This window comes from Ceratina calcarata, unplaced genomic scaffold, assembly GCF_001652005.2.
Source record: "Ceratina calcarata isolate Rehan_Ccalc_2016 unplaced genomic scaffold, ASM165200v1 scaffold297.2, whole genome shotgun sequence".
Lineage (NCBI taxonomy): Eukaryota > Metazoa > Arthropoda > Insecta > Hymenoptera > Apidae > Ceratina > Ceratina calcarata.
Window position 1 is genome coordinate 1,362,605 of NW_017152138.1, and position 18,682 is coordinate 1,381,286.

Here is an 18,682-nt window from a genome sequence, read left to right on the forward strand (position 1 = left end):
AGATTGAAACAAAAGTTACACGCGAGTGAAATGACCAGAGGGATGAAACAGGGAAGCGACCAGGAAAACGGATGACAGATGTATTACGCGCGAAACTCTAGTGTCAAGGCAAGAAGAGTAAAAAAGGAGGTGAATAAAATGAACGAGAAGCTGTAGTACGCAGCTAGCTAGTAGAGAAGTGATGGATGGGACGATGGTTAAAAAACGGCATACAACAAGCGATTCCAGGAACACGTTGAACGAGACAGAGAAGATGTAAACGAAAATACGGGATCAACCGAAGAGTGAGGGAAGTGTTACAGAAAGGGGAAGAAATTAAAGAAGGGCGAGGAAGGCGAGAGGAGGAGCGTGGCAAAGGGTGAAAACCCAGAAAGAAGCTGGAATCGTGTTTCTCTGGAAGAACGGCATCCTCGATGGAGAAGAGGGCGTTGAATGAAAATAGGAAGGAAATAGCGTATAAAGGAAAACTAGGTGAACACAGTCGTATCAAGAATGAAATACGTCAGAGATACTCGAAGGGGTGAAAGAATCTGTGAAGAGAGAAAGGATGGTTACATATATCGTCGAGTAGGGAAATCAAGAAAATAAGCTGAAATTCGGATTGCGGACCAGAGGAACGAGGGCAGAAGCTGAATGAAGCCGCAGGGCATGAAAAATAGAAAGAGAAGTCAGAAGTTGATGTTCAAGGGGAAGGAAGGCGGACTACCGCAGGATGATCGTTGGAGAATAAGAACGGTACGATGCAAACAAACATCCCCGAGGGTAGCGATGGATTCTATCCTTCGACATGATCACGGAGGCCAGCAAGAAGAAGCGGAAGAAAGGGTCGATGGTGGGGCAACTGGCTCGAAAACACGGACGACTATTCCGATCAAGAAAGAAGGATCGAGAAAGCGAGAGGTGAATGGGAAAGCGTAAAGCGGGAGAAGGACGAGAACTCGCGTCGGGAAACGGAGCGAGAAAGAAGGGAAGGACGAGCGCGTGTCAGGGGTGGCAGAGATCCGAAAAGAGAGAACGGCGGGGCGCAGACGGAGTGCGGCGACGGAAGGGAGTAGAACGCGTAGGGGGTGGTCGGAGCGAGAAATTCGTGGAGGCGAGAGAGAGAAGAAGAGGCGAGAAGCGAGAGGGTCGTACGTTAGGGGGTACGAGAGAGCGAGAGAGAGCGAGCGGGTGAGAGCCGAGGAGGGAGTAGCAGGAGAGCGAGGCTGCGGCGTAGCCTCAGTGCCGGCGCAGTGGCCGGGCCATCGTGTCCTGTGCCTAGCTTTCTGTGTTCTCTTTTCGCTGATATCCTGTCCGACGGTCGACACCGCGACCCCCTTACAGAGATCGCCTCTTTTTACCACCCTTAACCCCCTGGACCTGGTGTTCCGCGTTGTCCCGTCTCCGACGATTCTCGTCCTTTTCCCAAATATCGCGTATCGCCGCCTTTCGCGTTTCCTCTCGCCTGTCCTCTATTTATCGACGAAGCGTACGTCGTAGTATAGTGCGACGTGACAAGGGGAATGAAATATCGTCGTGACGTGACAAAACGGTCGTGACACATTCGTCAGTCGTCTCCGAGGTCCTGACCGCGAAGGACCTCTCTCGTTTCGCGATTAGTACAGAGACATCTCGTTCTACCGTACGTTCCGTTCTTTGGTGGTTCGGTTTTCGGCTGCACTTCGTCTCGTCCAAGTGTGGACCAAGACTAGAAACAAGGAAGAAGGACACCCTGCCGGGCAGCAACCGGGAGGATCACAGGGCGAAGAGGTGGGAGCCATGCCGCCCGGGCGAGCTTCCCTCGAGGTAGCCAGGACGGTCCGGCATCCCTGTCCTTTCACGGTACTGCGTTCTCGTCGCCTCTTTTGAGGTAAGCGATCCCTTTTCCCTAATCGCGTATCCTCGCGATCGGGTTTCTGGGTTAAGGCTCGCGATCACGCTCCACGCAAAGTGGGGGTAGACCGGAGGGTGAATCTGCATGCGAAGGTACGGAGTACACAAGGGGTGTCCTGTAAGGATCGACGACGCACTTCGAGTGTTTTTGCACTTGATTCATTATATAGCTGCTGTTAATTGAAATGTCTTTTGCATTCCATTAAAAAGCGTATAAAAAATCAAATTCTATGTGCGTGTCCACATTTCTGTGTTTCGGTGAACGTTGTTTACACGAGGATATATAAGCATTGAGAGAATGTTGTATTCACATAACGGTCCTTATACAATATGTCACAAACCATTACTGGTCGTTCAAGTACGAGTGCGTGCTTAAAAACCCTGAACAATAAAAAATATTGGAGAAACAACTTTGTATCGAAACGACGAGTCTCGTGGTTCAATATTTAGCTAAAACAAATATAATTCGACAAACGCTTTACAAAGTGGAGAACTTTGAGAATAAGAACGACAGAAGAATCTTCTATACGAGGATCGTTCTTCGTTTAAAGTAAGGGTCGACGTCCGATTCTAGCAATATCGATACCCGTTCAATTCGCGAGGAGACTTCCGGCGGACGTTGGTCACTCTGGCCACGTTACAATAACGACGGGACGCACGTTTTTATCGTGAATCGCGAAAAAGTAGCGAACAGCGAATAACGACCTGAATGAAGTTCTCTTGAATGCGTGCCGCGAACAAATACCCTTTTGTTTCCGTCCTCCCTTTCAAGCACGTTCATCCAGAAAATCATCTCGCGTTTCGCGTATAACATCGCCACGCGCAAATCATAGAAATTAGTGCGAAACTGGAGTACCCTTGAAATTTGCTCGATCGAGTCTTAGACTAATTCCCTTTAACGAATCCACGGATGTTGCAAATTTCGCATGATAAATAGATAGGCGCCGTACATCAGCGAACACGACGGGAAGTGGTTGTACGGTGAAGGTGAAGCTAAGTAAATCCGCATTATATCTTCAAGAAACATATGTAGCGTGTAGCGAAAAAGCATCGGTTTGCGTAAGAGCGTGGAATTCATTTATTTTTAAAGCCCAATCGTATTTGTTTCTGCTACTCGAACGGTGTATTTATAGGAGGAAAACATACTATTTTTGTTGTCGCGAAGAGCCGGAAATATGTAGAGGGAGACGATCTATTGTATCGAATTCCAGTGAGTGGAACGGGCGTCTTAACGCGATTAGATTGCCTTTGGAATAGGCGAGAATACTCCGTTTCACAGATTTACAGGAATGCTCTATTTCTATAATATAAATCAGAAATTCCAACGAATCGGATGATCGAAACACCACAAATCGACCGTTCATATTTATTGACAGTATACGTATAATATTTTATATTCTCGAAATGCTAGCAAAAATTCAAACTTGGTCATTTATCCTGCTTGATGACAGTGCAGTCGTAGGGTGCGATGTATATATATATACACACACACATATTTTGTCAGGTATTAGCGAATCTGCATCGGAATCGTACGACATTTTCCAGTTTACGACTCCACCCCGGTCTCTAGCTATTTCTCTCGACGAACCAAAAAGCTCGGAGCTTTACGAGCTCTCGGTAGCTGCCAAAATTTGCGTATTTCCGCAGGTCGCTTCTGCACACGTAGCAGCTAATGCAAATTCGAGAGCGCGACTTATTGTCGGACGCATGCACGCTCGTCAAGAATTCGGAGAATTCCGATGCGCTGCGGAAGAATTCCGCTGGGTTCCATTGCGCGACTCCCCAGCGTCGAACGTCTTCCGGCATGTTTCAGAATTTATTAGACCGCCGCAGCTTCTTAACTGGTTCGACAGAAATTTCGGGGCTTATTATAAATTTCTGAAAATGCGGATTCATTTGTATCGTATCCGTCTATCGTATCTGCATCATAATTGCATATCGTGGATGCATTCACGCGTCTTATGACGTATTTTAATACACACAAGATGAGTCAATAAGAATTATTATATAAAATAAGAAACTTTAGTGATTCAATTAAAAAGCCTTATAAACATGAGTTGCGATTTGTTAAAATGCTTTTATGTATTAATTCCGATGGTATTAAACGTGAACCGTGGTCTACTATCATTGAAATTGCGTCGCCGCCAATATTGACGTTGGAACTACCCGTAATCCCGTGCTGTTTGATATTTAGAATTTCGAATAGATATCAGATAGGAAGCTAAACTGCATAATCCGAAACTGATTCTCCCGGAACGCAAACGAAACCTTATCGAAACGTCATCGGCGACCCACATTCGATCAAAATTTCGTATTACGTCGCGCTATTAAACGGAAGGATTCAAAGACCCCGCAATGCCCGTGACACTTCTCGCTCTTCAATAGATAATCGTCCCTGCAGATGCCTCGTCCCGACAAAGGGAACAGATTCCGACCAGATCGCGAATCAAAAGGCCGAACGGGTTTATCGACGCGGAAACAGGTTTAAGGGAATCATATCGCGTAACTCGTTGCCGTTCCGACGAATGAGAAACGACTCGAATCCCCACGGGTCAACGTTGCTCCGACGACTCGCTTTTCGTTTAGCAGATGAACGTAAAAGGCGAACAAAACCTTTGTACGTGGGTGCATTCTCTTACGTTTCATTTCTCAAACGAAAGTCACGGTACTACTGAAGTAGTACGTTACGCATATTGTTTGCTTTTATTACTTTGGTCCCGAGAGACTCCACGAAATAGTTGCTGGGCAGAGGAGTTCAGAGTATCTGTACTTCACATCTAGTTTACCTGCAACACCGATTATCAAGGTATATTATAGGTACAGGTGTTTATTTGCATAGAATTTATGTATTGATGCACTGTTGTTTGGTTGGTGTGGTTTAAACAGACCAGTGTGTGCGTGTGTAGTGTATGTTAATCAATTGGTCTATGTATTCATACAGATTATAGTAATCTGTATACAAATACGTTTATACAGTGGAAACAGAACATCTTTTCATTCTCATCATTGAATGACAGTCTTAGTCAGTAAGAAATATAATTTAAAATTATCTGTAAATTATTCTTTTTACAAAAGCAAGCAGAAATGCATTTCACCTTTCGAAGATAGATAAATGATCTCCATCGAAAAATGAATTCATACTGAATATATTTTGATAAATCATTGAACAAGTTATTGCATATGTCGTTTCCTCTGACTTATTCAGTATCCATTTAAATTGTATTAAAAATTATAGACGATGTGATGTGACAATAATAACGCAACAAAATGTTCGTTCGCAATTAGTGTCACATAGAGTAACTGTGTATTTGGTTCTTAAACGATCTGCAAACGCAGCCTGAAAGGACGGTCCCGTGGCCGAAATGCTGGCGGAGCACGTATAATGACGTTTTCAACGTCTCAATTTACGTCGACGCCACTGGTCCACGATCCGCCGCGCGTTATTCGCTCGTTATTAGCCACGTTATCAATCACCCCGACAACGATCATAACTCGTTGTTCGGCTTGCGAAGCATGTGCGATTGTTCACGCAACGCAACCACTTAATATTGCAAATTAACCAGCGACTTCAAAGAACGGCCTGAGGCCGGTATAACGTCATTGGCCGTTGATTGGACGACGGAGAGGGTTCGTCTCCTTCCGATGCGTTAAATTGCAATTTGCTGGCTGACCCGGTCGAGCNTTTCACCTTTCGAAGATAGATAAATGATCTCCATCGAAAAATGAATTCATACTGAATATATTTTGATAAATCATTGAACAAGTTATTGCATATGTCGTTTCCTCTGACTTATTCAGTATCCATTTAAATTGTATTAAAAATTATAGACGATGTGATGTGACAATAATAACGCAACAAAATGTTCGTTCGCAATTAGTGTCACATAGAGTAACTGTGTATTTGGTTCTTAAACGATCTGCAAACGCAGCCTGAAAGGACGGTCCCGTGGCCGAAATGCTGGCGGAGCACGTATAATGACGTTTTCAACGTCTCAATTTACGTCGACGCCACTGGTCCACGATCCGCCGCGCGTTATTCGCTCGTTATTAGCCACGTTATCAATCACCCCGACAACGATCATAACTCGTTGTTCGGCTTGCGAAGCATGTGCGATTGTTCACGCAACGCAACCACTTAATATTGCAAATTAACCAGCGACTTCAAAGAACGGCCTGAGGCCGGTATAACGTCATTGGCCGTTGATTGGACGACGGAGAGGGTTCGTCTCCTTCCGATGCGTTAAATTGCAATTTGCTGGCTGACCCGGTCGAGCGTCAAGCTCCTGCGAACGTTGTCAGGGAAGCTTTCGATTGTCATCAGAGCTGAGACGTTTCATCGGAACGCTCATTCTCGGATTAGGGGGTTGGAATCCGTATCTACGCAATAAGCTAGAACACCTATGTTACCCACTAAATTGGTTAAAAATAAGGGTTTACACCATCCGGCCTTTCGTCCTTTCGACGTAGCGATGATTCGATGACATGGGAAAAGCAGACACGGCACGTTCAAAATAACAGATTGGTAGATAAAAATATCTCGCAGTAAGAATAATAGCAGACGAGTTTCTGCCACTAATTCTTGAGAGTCGCGAAGTTTTCGAGTCCTCGACTTTGACAAATAGTAGCACAACTGTATTAGCGTTTCTGGCGCTGTCTTGAACGAGCTCCAAATCGTCCTCCTTCGACCGGAAGACGAATCAATTCCAGTGGAGATATCCTTCACGGCCAGCTAATTGAATTAGCCGCGGGTCCGCACGGGCAACACGATTATCGGACATCATGATGGTGACGCCTGAGCCTTCCTATCCTCCCTCGTGACGTACGAACCAAGTGTTAATTATCCATAAACTAATCCTAAACTTTTACCCTGAATTTAAAATGTATCCGGACACCTAAAAATTTTGCATGTGTATATTTAGACATATTCATGTTGAAATATCATTTTTAGCAGTACTGGCAAGATAGAATTTAAAATTTTTGGACGTATAAGACCCTTGAAGAAAAGAACCATTGTTTATTTGGTTAGAATGTTTTTTAGGCTTGTATTTAGACCGAGTTTCACGCCGTACACAACGCAGCAAGAATAAAAATAGGATTAGGACATAGCTGAACGCAACGGCGTATAGTTTATCAACGCGCGAGACAATAACGAGACAAATTGTTCTCAAGCTGCTAATGGAATTTAAAGCCAAGAATTGAAGTAGAACTCTAATTAAATTTTCTCGCGGGACAGGATCCACTTCCTGGTAGTGCTCTTTCATGAATATCAAGAAATTCGCGTTACCTCGGATTGTCTCGAATCGGAAATAGTACGCGCTATCTACAGACTGTCCAGTCAAGTATTCATGAACTACGCTTATGTATCCGTCAAGTCATCCTGAGCTTATTATGTCAATAAAAAATTTATCAGTCTTTACAACGAGCCTAGATAAAATTATTCCTGAACTAGATTTATGGTAGTTCATTCGAAAAAAGCGTTTCATGCAAATTTTCAATTTTCTTCAATAAAAAATCACAAGTGCAATATGAAATACCTACGTCAGAAATATTTCTCTAAAATTATTTTCGATATAATTAGCGAAGAATATAAAATACATCTGTAAACATTTTTTTACTCAAAATGATTTACCGAATGAAGTTTGTTGAACACCTTACCGGACACGTTGTACGTAAGTAAGTACGGGGACGAATTACATCAATGGGACCAATAAGCCGTCTAATTTGTCGGTACGTAACGAAGTTTGGGGCGGTGCGCCGCCGGATTACGAGACGATCACGAGAAGAAGTACATGACGCTTGTCATGCGGTTCCGGGAACGACACGTCGGCTGAAATTATCGACGAGCATAAGTTCGTTTCGGTAAACGAGCAAACTTTCGCGAATTAGGACACGGAAATAGACCGTGCGAACGATAAATCGAACCGCGGATTATTTCCGCTTGGCTACCAACCGCAATTCGTTAACATGCACGTGCGTCGGAACTGTATTGCAAATGTAACTCCTTGATTTAATAGGAGGCAACAAGAAATATCGGAGTACCTTAATCATTAAATACCATGTGAAAGTGTACTCCATTAGAATTTTGTTTTAATCTTACTGCAATATTTAATCACTTACAATATTCACTTTAAGGGTACTCATTTATACTATCACCAGCAATATCGTATTTAATCCTTAAATGCTACCTAGAGTGAGATTTCGTCCCACTAGAGTGATAGCACTTAAGGGTTAATATTGGAGCTTAGTCGCCTGTCTATGAGAAATTTTAATAAGTACTTGATCGCGTCTCGATCCTGGCACGTTCTTAATCCCATCATACGCAGAAGGAATCACATCGTAGTCGATAATGCACGCTATAGATAATCGAATAAGCCGCTCGTTCAGCTCAAACGATGCGATGAATGAAATTAAGGCGACAACTTTGTTATCGGAGCTACAGGTTGGGTGATTTTTAAAGCGTCGTAACGAAGCATCCTGTTACGAGATTTTCCATATAAACACGTTACACCGTGTTACGCTTTAAAAGCGCTCATCAAGGCTAACGTAGTTCAAAAATATTAAAGAGGATCAGGAAGTTCCGACGGGAAGACGATTCTGTAAAACTGAGCAACTTCGAGGGATGAAGTTCGAGCAAGTAATGAATTCCAGCATAAAAGACAAAGAGGGGCTATTTAAGCTGCAGAAATAATAATTTAGAAGAGACAAGAGAAGGTCGTTTAGTCTAGCTTTTGGAATTTTAAACGTCAGAAACCGCTAGTCGTGATTATTTTATTATTCACTTGATGAAAAATTTCACCTATTCGTTTTACTCGCGAGAAAATAATGCGCTGTTTTCCCGGAGATTTTCTAAATACTCGTTAATAATTTCGATCGTTCGTCCTCCGTTTCTCTTGATTAATATAATGAGCAGGGACAGAGGGTTTAAAAAGGTCTTCCCTAAAAGTTAAAAACTTTTTAAAAGGGAAAACTTGCCACGTTTTAAACCTACCGTCGAGAATGGTATAATCTCTCAAGTGGTAAGTTTCATAGGGGGAAGAAAAATTCTTCTGGTTTAATCGCTGAACAAATTAATCTCTTTATTGCGTAATTTATTACTCTTACTCTCGAATAAGACTGAGCAAGATTTTATTAAGCTGCAGCAAAAATAACAGATCCATCTTTTCGTTTCATAATTTCATTCTGAATCGCGTTTGGCCTAGAATCGAAAATGGGAGGGTCCGGTTCTCAACGCTGAATTAAGAGATCAGCGAGCAAGATCGGAGAACGGGCGTCGTTAATCACGTCCGATCTCGACGAATTTTCGATTTCGCATTTTCCCTGCCGCAAATTGTTAAAGCCAGCCTGGGAACGGCGATCGTGCGAGCTATAACGGCTAGCGATACCATCGGAAAAATTGTCGATAATGATCGGGAATCGCTTTTGTATTAGCGCGAGAACTGGCTCCGCCGTTGTTTTTACCGTATGCCTCCTGAACGTTGTTTCACGGAGAGAAATTTTATTCCCACTGTGAAACGTTTTCGGTGTATCCAGTGAAATATACGATTTCATCCAAGCGCGATAGACACCTAATATGTAAAACTATACACGACATCAAATTCTGAATGCACACAACAGATTTTTTCAAATTAATACTATAAATGTTTTGTATAAAAATTCACGATCCAGTAATGGATTGTTAATAACTAATAAATCCAGATTGGCGTAATACTAATAGAAATATATTTTTAAACGAACTAATGCATTACGCATAACGATTAATTTCTGGCGACCTCAACGATGTCGTTTAGACAGCCGAAACCGCGAAACCTGTCGGACTGACCAACGGCACGCGTGAAGCCGCGAATCGCACGCCTAAACGCACCGCATCGGCTCGCGTGTTCGGTCGCATAAACGCTTGTGCGTGTGTGTGCGTTCGAAGTCGACCAACGACGATGAAATAATGAGATTCTGGGAAAGCAGAACCGGCTCGGGTACAATGGGCGAAATCTCATCGCCGGGCCGGAAAAGCGAGGCCGGCGAAGTTTGTTATCGCCGCGTAAGGGGAATTTCCAAGGGTAGGCGAGATAGAAAGAGGGGTTGGGGAGATAGCGAACAGCTGGCCCTTTGCACCCCTGCTAACCTTCTTTCGTTTGAACGCTCTCCTCTGGAATCTCGCCTGCAGAGGCACGCTCGTGTTATCTTATTATCAGCGGCATTGTTTCTAAGGGTTGAACGGGAACGTGTCAACTGGAATCGACGCGAATTTCCTTCGTAAAACGTACCCCGGTTTATGTACACGAGGAAAAACAGGGAAAAAATGAAGGGAGGATCGTCCGACGGGAAAAAAGAGATGAAATTCATTGCTCGGACCAGCCGTAACAAGATAGAGTCCACGGTTATTTTGCAAATTGTCTGCATTCTTTTTGCGCTCGCCTTTTAAATTACCCGCATTACCCCTATACGAACTAGATTTGATTCCCTTTGTTTTTTCATTATAATCTCGTTATCGACGTAATGCGGGGGATAAAAACTGTCAATGAATTTCCATCCCTTTTTCAATTTCCCGGTACATGCCGGATTACAGCGAATTCGGTGCGCGTTAATACCGGCATTACGGAGTTTCCTATCGTGCGTTAATTTCGTTAATTTCACGCCGTTCGCGGCACACAAAGCGATCGTTTCACCCAATGGGTAACCATTCGGACAAAGTGATTCCAGAAATTCGAAAGGATTTTGTTTTCTTCCTTGTCGCGAAACTGGATACAACTGCATCTTCATTTTCTCCTCAGATAACAACCACGATCTCGCTCTATGCTATTTATTTAGGAAAAAATCTAGTTCGTTGTATAAATGTAAAATCGAGAATAAAACGATTTGCAGAATTTGCAAGCGATTCTCGTTCCTGTTAACATTCCCGTTTTCGTGTAAACACGAGTCCGCTATCGCGAATATCGTCGCTGATTGACAACAGATTTTATTGAATGCATTTTATCGCGACCAGTTGTGTAAACATTAACCATTTTCCAGTTCATTTCATCGCCTGGCTCAGTCTCTGGTCCTTGTTGGAATTCTTATTGTGAGTCGGGCAAACTGGAATCGTATTCGATTAACATCAGATTGAGAAACTTTTTTAATAGTTTACTACATGTTCTTTTGTAATTTAATTTCGTCTACAGTTATCGTTTTAGCTTATTCTGTATAATTTTATCTATACACGTTCTAAAAGGGTCTTCTTATTTCTATTCAACGAAATACTTCTTTTTTATTTAAGGGACTCGCCAACATTGTTCCACTTCGACGAAAAGAGAATTTCTTTCGCGATGGAATTCTTTTGAAGGAAAATTCTGAGAAGAACTTAATTCTGGGAATCGAGATCGCGATAGGGACTCCTTGCGAGGGAAGCTAATTTAGCTTCTATTATATGCTCCAAATCACGGTGGAACTCATATGCGAGCAGGATCTCCTCTGAGAGAACCGGCTCAACGGCGAAATTAAATTCCATTAATTAAAACCATACATCCACCGTGCATCTACGCACCCATTTTCTCATTTGACTGACAGTGAAGATCGACATCGGAGATCGAGTGTCAATCTAAACTTTGCCCGTGTCAGAACACGTTCTCATTCCAAGCCTAACGCGCTTAAACATTTTCTACTCGATTAAGTCACACAGTTGGATACAAAAGTAGGTAAATAGAGAACCCTTACTCTGCCGCAAAATATATTCTTATTTTTGACATGTCTTCATACCTTCATATTTTATTAATATCAGACCACGTGAGACCACGTGAGAAGTGGACTAGTGGCGAGCAACTCAAAACGATTCCCGACCCACTTTGTTTCTGCCACCGCGGGGATTCGAACTTCGTTCCGTCAAAATCTCTTATTCTGAACGCACTTAGCAACGATTCGTGTTCGTCTCGGGCGCCTGTGACGCGCTCCACAGCAATCCTGCTCAAACATCAACCTCGCTCGAAAAGACTCATTTTCGACCCTCAGTGCACAAAGTACTATTGTGCTTCGGAATTCCTGCTGCCGATCAGACTAAGCCAGCGCTGTGCACGCACATGTAATAACCGTGGAAAAAGACTAAAAAAAAACAAGAAAAAACTAAAAAAACTACGGCGGACTGAAAATGTAGTTTGTGCAGTTCTCCACTTATGTGTGTGACATATTATACATATGTATACACATGTATATACTTAGGTACATATATGTATGTATAAGTATATACATGTGTACATATATATGTAAATATATGTAGCATATTCATAGATATGACCGACCCAGGGCGGGAAAACTCTATGTTCGGTCCATCCAATGGTGTTTTTCGGCCTCGTGNATTTTTAAAACATGCATTGAAAGAGAATTGATTACGAAGTCGCCAAGCAGATATTGGAAACGTAAAGTCTTAATACAGAGACACATATGCGTATGAAATTTTGTGTATCAAGGATTGTACGTCTATAAAGTGATTCTTTATACAAGTTAATAAAACGGATCTCTACAGAAAGTGAGATACGACGATCGACTGAAATTACTTCCTTTCTTGTTTAAGAAAGAAGGACAGAAACAAAGAGATAATCAAATAGGTACAAATATCTTTAGAAACATTCCCAATACACGAGTACTAATTACAGGTTACATCTCTTAGATCGTATCTTATATACGAACAGGGAGATAGGAGTTCGTGAACGGAGGATTGAGTGGGATGCAGAGGAAAAGTTCGAGTTGGACTGTAGTAGTGGGATCAATAGTTCTGTCATAAGCCGGCACGAGCAACAAAACCGCACGCGTCAGCTTTAGCTGGTTGCGGTTCATGATAACGATTCAATTTTTCCCGGGACGAAAATCTTATCCGTCTTATTATTCGCTGGGTGGCCCAACGTCGTGCCTCTCGGCAACCGTCGCTTCGCTCCTCTCGCGGCTATGGGAATCGTTTCAAAAATTTTGACGACTTCAATTTCGTTGGGTGTGGTCCGAAGGTCTTTATGCGTCAACCCCCAACGATTCCGTTCCATTCCTTTCTTAAATCATTCAATACATCTATATGTATACTATTTTAGATTAGATTTGTATCGATCAGAAAATCGAATTAGAATCGTGACTATCCGAGTTAGAGTTATATGAATATAGAGGCGTCGAAACGTAGGTACATAATTGTTCCGTTGCGATTAGTATCGTTGATCGTAGAAACACGATTAATCGAAAACATATAACAGTTTGTCGTCACGACGGGTAAACAAATACGATTTGCGGCCACAGCTGTTTGCCTCGGTTGGTCGATTATTAAAAAACAGCACGTGCTATTTCCTTAGTCACCGTCGATGTTGAAAGAAACGAAGATAAACCGTCGCACGGAGAATTGGGATTTTTGTAAAAGTTCGTGGATCGGGTCTGTTAATTACTCGGAGAGACTGCAACGCTGTTTAATTAGCGATGATTTACTGCAAATTGACACAGCAGCGATGTCGTAGGTTATTGCCAACCGTGCTGGTCCCACCGATTTTTCCAGCTTAACAATTGCATCGACCAAACACTATTACCTCTATAAAAAAAAACCAGTAAACTTTCCGCTAGTTTTTTTTCATGCTCCACGTACACGTCAAATCTTTGTCTTTTCTATATTATATAACAAAATATTATGGAATTATGATTTCTTTTAATTCTGTTAATAATTGCGTGTTTCTATAAAAATGAGATCTGCTACATAAAAGAAAGTCATATTCAATGCATCACGTACAAATTTTCCTACGACAAATAAAAGAAAATAGATGTTGAATTCGTCGAAAGAGAGCTATCACGTTGTCCTCGAGTTTCATATTCTAGGAATAAGAAGTAAGTTTCAGTTATTCGATTCTCTTTAAGAAGTTTCACGATCTCGTAAATAAGAAGTATAAGGAGCGACCGCTGCTCATAACTTATAATCACACCGGGAAATATTTTCCGGTTTCCTATCCACAATTTTTTACTCCCCCCTATTTTTCTTATTATTATTTCTTTCTTTCTCGGTTTGCAATTTTTCTGCAATGAGGATTCGCGGACGTTCGCGGAAGAACCCGTTGTCGTCGCCGTGGAGTCGGACTGAATTAATTGGAACGAATTAAACGTGAAAGAAACGGAAGCTGAATGGAATTGAATTTCTTTGACCAGCACGCTCCTTTCACCGCAAGAGTTAAGGGGATTCCAGTCGTTGTTTGAACAGCTCTTATAAGAACTCACTTGATCGATTAATAGGGGCGAGTTTTTAGGAACGTTATTTCACCTTAACAGTTGCATTTACATGACATATTTTGGTACATTTTTATAATTTTTGATGAAACAAAATCTTGAATAAAATTCCTTTTTATATACACAAATAAGAAGTAATGTAATTTTTGTTATGAAGACTAGAATTCCTGTCAGCCAAAATAGTTGATTTTAACGTAAAATAAAATATTTGTGATATTAATATACAAAATATAATTCGAAGTTCCTTTTTTATCAATTACGAACAGCTTCTGATATTCTATATAATTCCTGATTTATCTATACATGCACAAAATCCACGAACTCTTTTAAACTCGAGGATCAGATTAATTTTAAACTCGGCTGTCTATTTCCGCGACGATGGACTACAATTTGCGACGTCTCATTACGAGGCCCCGGAATTCTATTTGTGTGTTTAATCGCGAGCAAACGAATTTCCGTCGGAGAACGCGGGCCGAAAATTCCTCGTTCGCTTCTCGCTACTGTTGTCCCTGAAAAACGTCTCGGTGGAATGTTCATGCCTTGGTCGGACCGACACCGGGACGCCATTAATTCATTACGCGACCGTACCTACGGCTGAATTGCGGCTGAAAATGTCCTGGCATTAGCAGGACCCGTTCAACGACGCCGTGGACCAAGCGTCGCGTCGCGCGAAATTTCGATCATGCGCGTCCGACGCTTAGCTTCCAGCGAGTTCCGGGCAGAATTTTGACAAGTCGTGAGAGAAATTCAATAAAAGCCGATTTTAATATGATACATTTAGATAAGCTGTCTAATAAATTCAAATTTGTATCGTACTGAACTTGTATTATATTATACATGTGTCAAAATTATGAATAAATTTTCTTAAAATATATTAATATGATGATTGATAGGTATCATATTTTTTTATCAGGCATTTGAAACAAAAAGCATAGTAATAAAGATATTAATACAAGATTAGATTCTAACTGTGTTTAACAGCTTAGACGTCTGCTTGTTTGCAAGGATAAGAGGACTTTCCAATTAATACAGAAGATATTGATAAAGTCCTGTTAGAATCTCACCCATGAAATCTCACTTTATACCACAGTCATAAAGCGATATTGCGATGATTACACGTTCGAACGACAAATAGAACTATCGCCGATTTCTGGCTGGTATTAAACGGCGCGTCGATTAAGAAACATCGGTTGAACGGGGCAAAGCTGAGCACGCACTGGCAATTTTAATAACCCGCCGTTTCATTGTTTGAGGTGTTCTCCGGCGGAATATATCGGCGGTCCCCGATTAAAATTGTCTATAGTGGGGAGGCAAAATCGACCGGGGGGAGGGTGGGAAGAACGGCTAGCCGAGTTGTCGTTCGAAGGCGAGTTTATTGGACGACGCGTGGCGACTCGTTCGTCGATCGAAAGATTAAATTGGAATTCGATTATCAAACTGGCGTCGTCGTTTGGCTTCCGGCTCGATTTAGTTCCGGTTTCATGACTGCATCGATTTCATTGTCCGTGATCGGGTGCCGACGCGACGCGGAATTCGCCCTCGCGAAGAAACTTTCTTCCCTGTCATATTTGTTTTTAAACTCTCGTCTCTATTTCCAGAAAACACGAAGTTCGAGGAAAAAGTTCCTCTCCCACATTATTTGTTATGAAATGTACTTGTTATAAAAAATTGTGTATGCAACGCGTGCTGTAATCTGAGTAAAACGAGTTTACAACCGTCGAGTTATTGCACTTGTTACACTACGTCGCTCGCGAATTATTATTAGGAGGTCAGGTTAATAATATTCGACAGATGCTGTTAATATACGGTTAACCGGATATCACGTTAGACAGGGGTTACCTAGTTTGAGAAGGTGAATCGCTTAAGGAATATCTGATTAGTTTAATTAGGCAACGATCGTATCCGGAATCTTGATAAAGTAATCCAATCAGGAAACGGATTTATTCAAATCCATTCCGGATCTCAAACTTATTACGTTTTTACACTAGCCTCATGAATCTTAAACTGTTACATTTTTAATTCGTCTTCAGTTCTGAGACGATCTCATTAAGTCTCAGGAAATGATTAAAGAAATAATATAGAAACTAATTGATAACATATTTTTGACGAAGTAGTTCAGTGATCATAATCGAATTCAGACTTTTATATGACAAGGATTAAAATGATGAAATTCGTCCATGTACATATCATAATTATAATGTTAGAGAAACGTTTATTCTATTATTTGTCCGTACAATCTACAATTGTTTGCGCAGAGGGAGGGCAGACAATGAAATAGTCGGATACACCAACTCGTTTGTCGAAGGATTATATCGTATCCCGGCTTACGAACGGCTACCAGTTGGCTAGCCCATCTTTCCCATATAAATTCTAGTCTACCCTCTACCGTCTATTGGAACGATCCTCGAATTATTTCAGGTTTTCAGGTCTACCCGAGTACTGTTTAAAACCTTCTATCAATTATTCAACTGATTTTATCAAATATCAATCATATTATAATTCTTATCCTCCTTTAACATTTTCCACTAGTTAAAGTTGACTATGGATTCTATGTATTTATAAGAAAATTAAAGTTTGTATAAATGTTACCAAAATTATTTAGAATATCAAAAGCTAAATGCATATTTGTAGCTAAACACATTTTTCAACTGATACCATAAATACTAGCACACGAACGTGTGAAAGTCCTGATATTTGTGTGCAAATATATATTAATGCGGCTCTTAGCTCTGCGACCGGCCTCGTGTTTTTGATACATCGAGCGTTTATTATTATTTGCTCGTGGTGAAAAAAGCCGAGAATCATGTGTCGCGAATGTTTAAACAATTGAAGCCCCTTGGGTGAAACACAATTTTCCTCGTACAAACATCGTGTTTCACGACCGGAGGCAGAAAAACCGCGAGCGTCATAGCCGGCGTCCAATATTGGACATGTTTTGCTGATTTTCAATCACAATCGATGACCAAGTCGGATGTTCTTACGGCCGATTACGTTCTCATTACTGTCGCCAAACACGCTGTCCCAGTTCAAGCAATATGTTATGTTCCTTTTTAAAGAAAAAATAATTTTCAATTTGAAGCATTATAGATTTTCTTGTCTCTCATAATTCAGATAATTCTTATTAGTATCAGTCAGCGTAGAAGAATTCTGCTGGCTTCATGAATAATTATCGTAATTCGTCACGTTTAATCGAACTGGGAAACACATCGGAGATTCCGGGAATAAGGAAAGCTCGATTTAATACCATCCGAGCGAAGTAACAAAGCCCGGGACGCAATCAGGACTATCAGTTTAATTAAAATCGCGTTCGGTTACTTCGAGTAACGAAGAAAATTAAGGTTCGAGCATCGGTAATTATTCTATGGGCAATCTGTTTAAATTCCTTTTAAATCACTCTTCCGTCGAGTCGTTTTAGGTAAAAAGATACCTCGGAGCGACTCTATTCTGCACGAGTTGTGTCTCATATTCCCTATGCAAAACAGTTCCTCGCTTCGAGTGCGGTATCGTGTACGGCTATTAGAATATAAAGGGAACCGTGAAGTATTCCTTTTTCGATGCACCGGACAAGACAATACGTTTGTTGCGGCTTGCGGTAATTGATCGCGATCGAATAACGTTTGACAGAACCAAATCGCATGGGGGACAGCAAAATAACGTCGATCAGCTGTGATAACAAACGGAATATTCACGGTCCAACTGCGAATTTTAATGGACCATTATTAAGAGCGGGGCAGCCGTTCCGGACAAAGTGAATCACCGACGAATTTAAGTACCGTTTGACTTCTGTCAATTTAATTATGCGTCGACGGCAGATCACACGGCGCTCTAAAAATTACTGTCGAGATAAAAGTGTGAAAAAGACGAGTTATTTCTGAATCATATTTATGAGGCAACCGAGTAACTCCACAATTTAAATCTTATTACCGTCAAAATCAATTATATTCTACGAACGAATCAGAAATAAAACAATGGGACAAGGGTGCTTATCCGGGATAAAGAGTTTGGAAAAGGACAATTATTTTAAGGGTAGATACTCGAGAATCGTTGATGGATGAAAGCAAGCGTGCGTGGGATTCTGGGAGTAACGAGGCGTTCGGAACAATTTCTTGGTAGGGACTGTTGGGCAATCTACGAGGAAATCGTTCAGTTCTATCGAATCGAGTAGAATCGAATCGCGGCACACATGAACATTTGTCAAGACGAAGCTTGGTCAACAACCGGCAGAACCACTTGGCCACATTTTCTCGTACGTCTCTTGAGTGCTTCCAAGTAAGAGCCTCGAGTGGAACAGGTCGACGCGTGGTCAAACGCTGGTTTGTCATGGACGTTAACGTTAAAGAGAAAAAGGCTAATGAAAGATCTGTTGATGTATTTGTTAAAAAATGGTTTACACTTCGTTTTTATGTTTACATAAAATGGAATAATGCTGGTAAAAGTGATATGCACAATTAAATAGAATTTATCGTATCGGCCAGGCCAAGTAACTTTAAATTATCAATTATAATTCTGAAAGACTGAAAGAGGATGAAGATACAAGTGTGTAATTTTGAATAGAATAGAAATCGTTTTTTAATATTCTCAATTAATAAGTGTGTACATC

The 18,682-nt window shown here is 41.5% G+C and overlaps 1 protein-coding gene across 3 annotated transcripts in view; it reads left to right on the forward strand.

Moving 5' to 3' along the window:
- Positions 1-1,234: 1,234 nt before the first annotated feature.
- Positions 1,235-18,682, forward strand: part of LOC108624071 (inactive dipeptidyl peptidase 10) — a 95,324-nt gene continuing 77,876 nt past the window's right edge. For all 3 annotated transcript variants that reach the window (XM_018023062.2, XM_018023068.2, XM_018023063.2), the window contains exon 1: positions 1,235-1,849. The gene's annotated coding sequence lies outside the window, so the exon portion shown is untranslated. The remainder of the gene's footprint in view (positions 1,850-18,682) is intronic.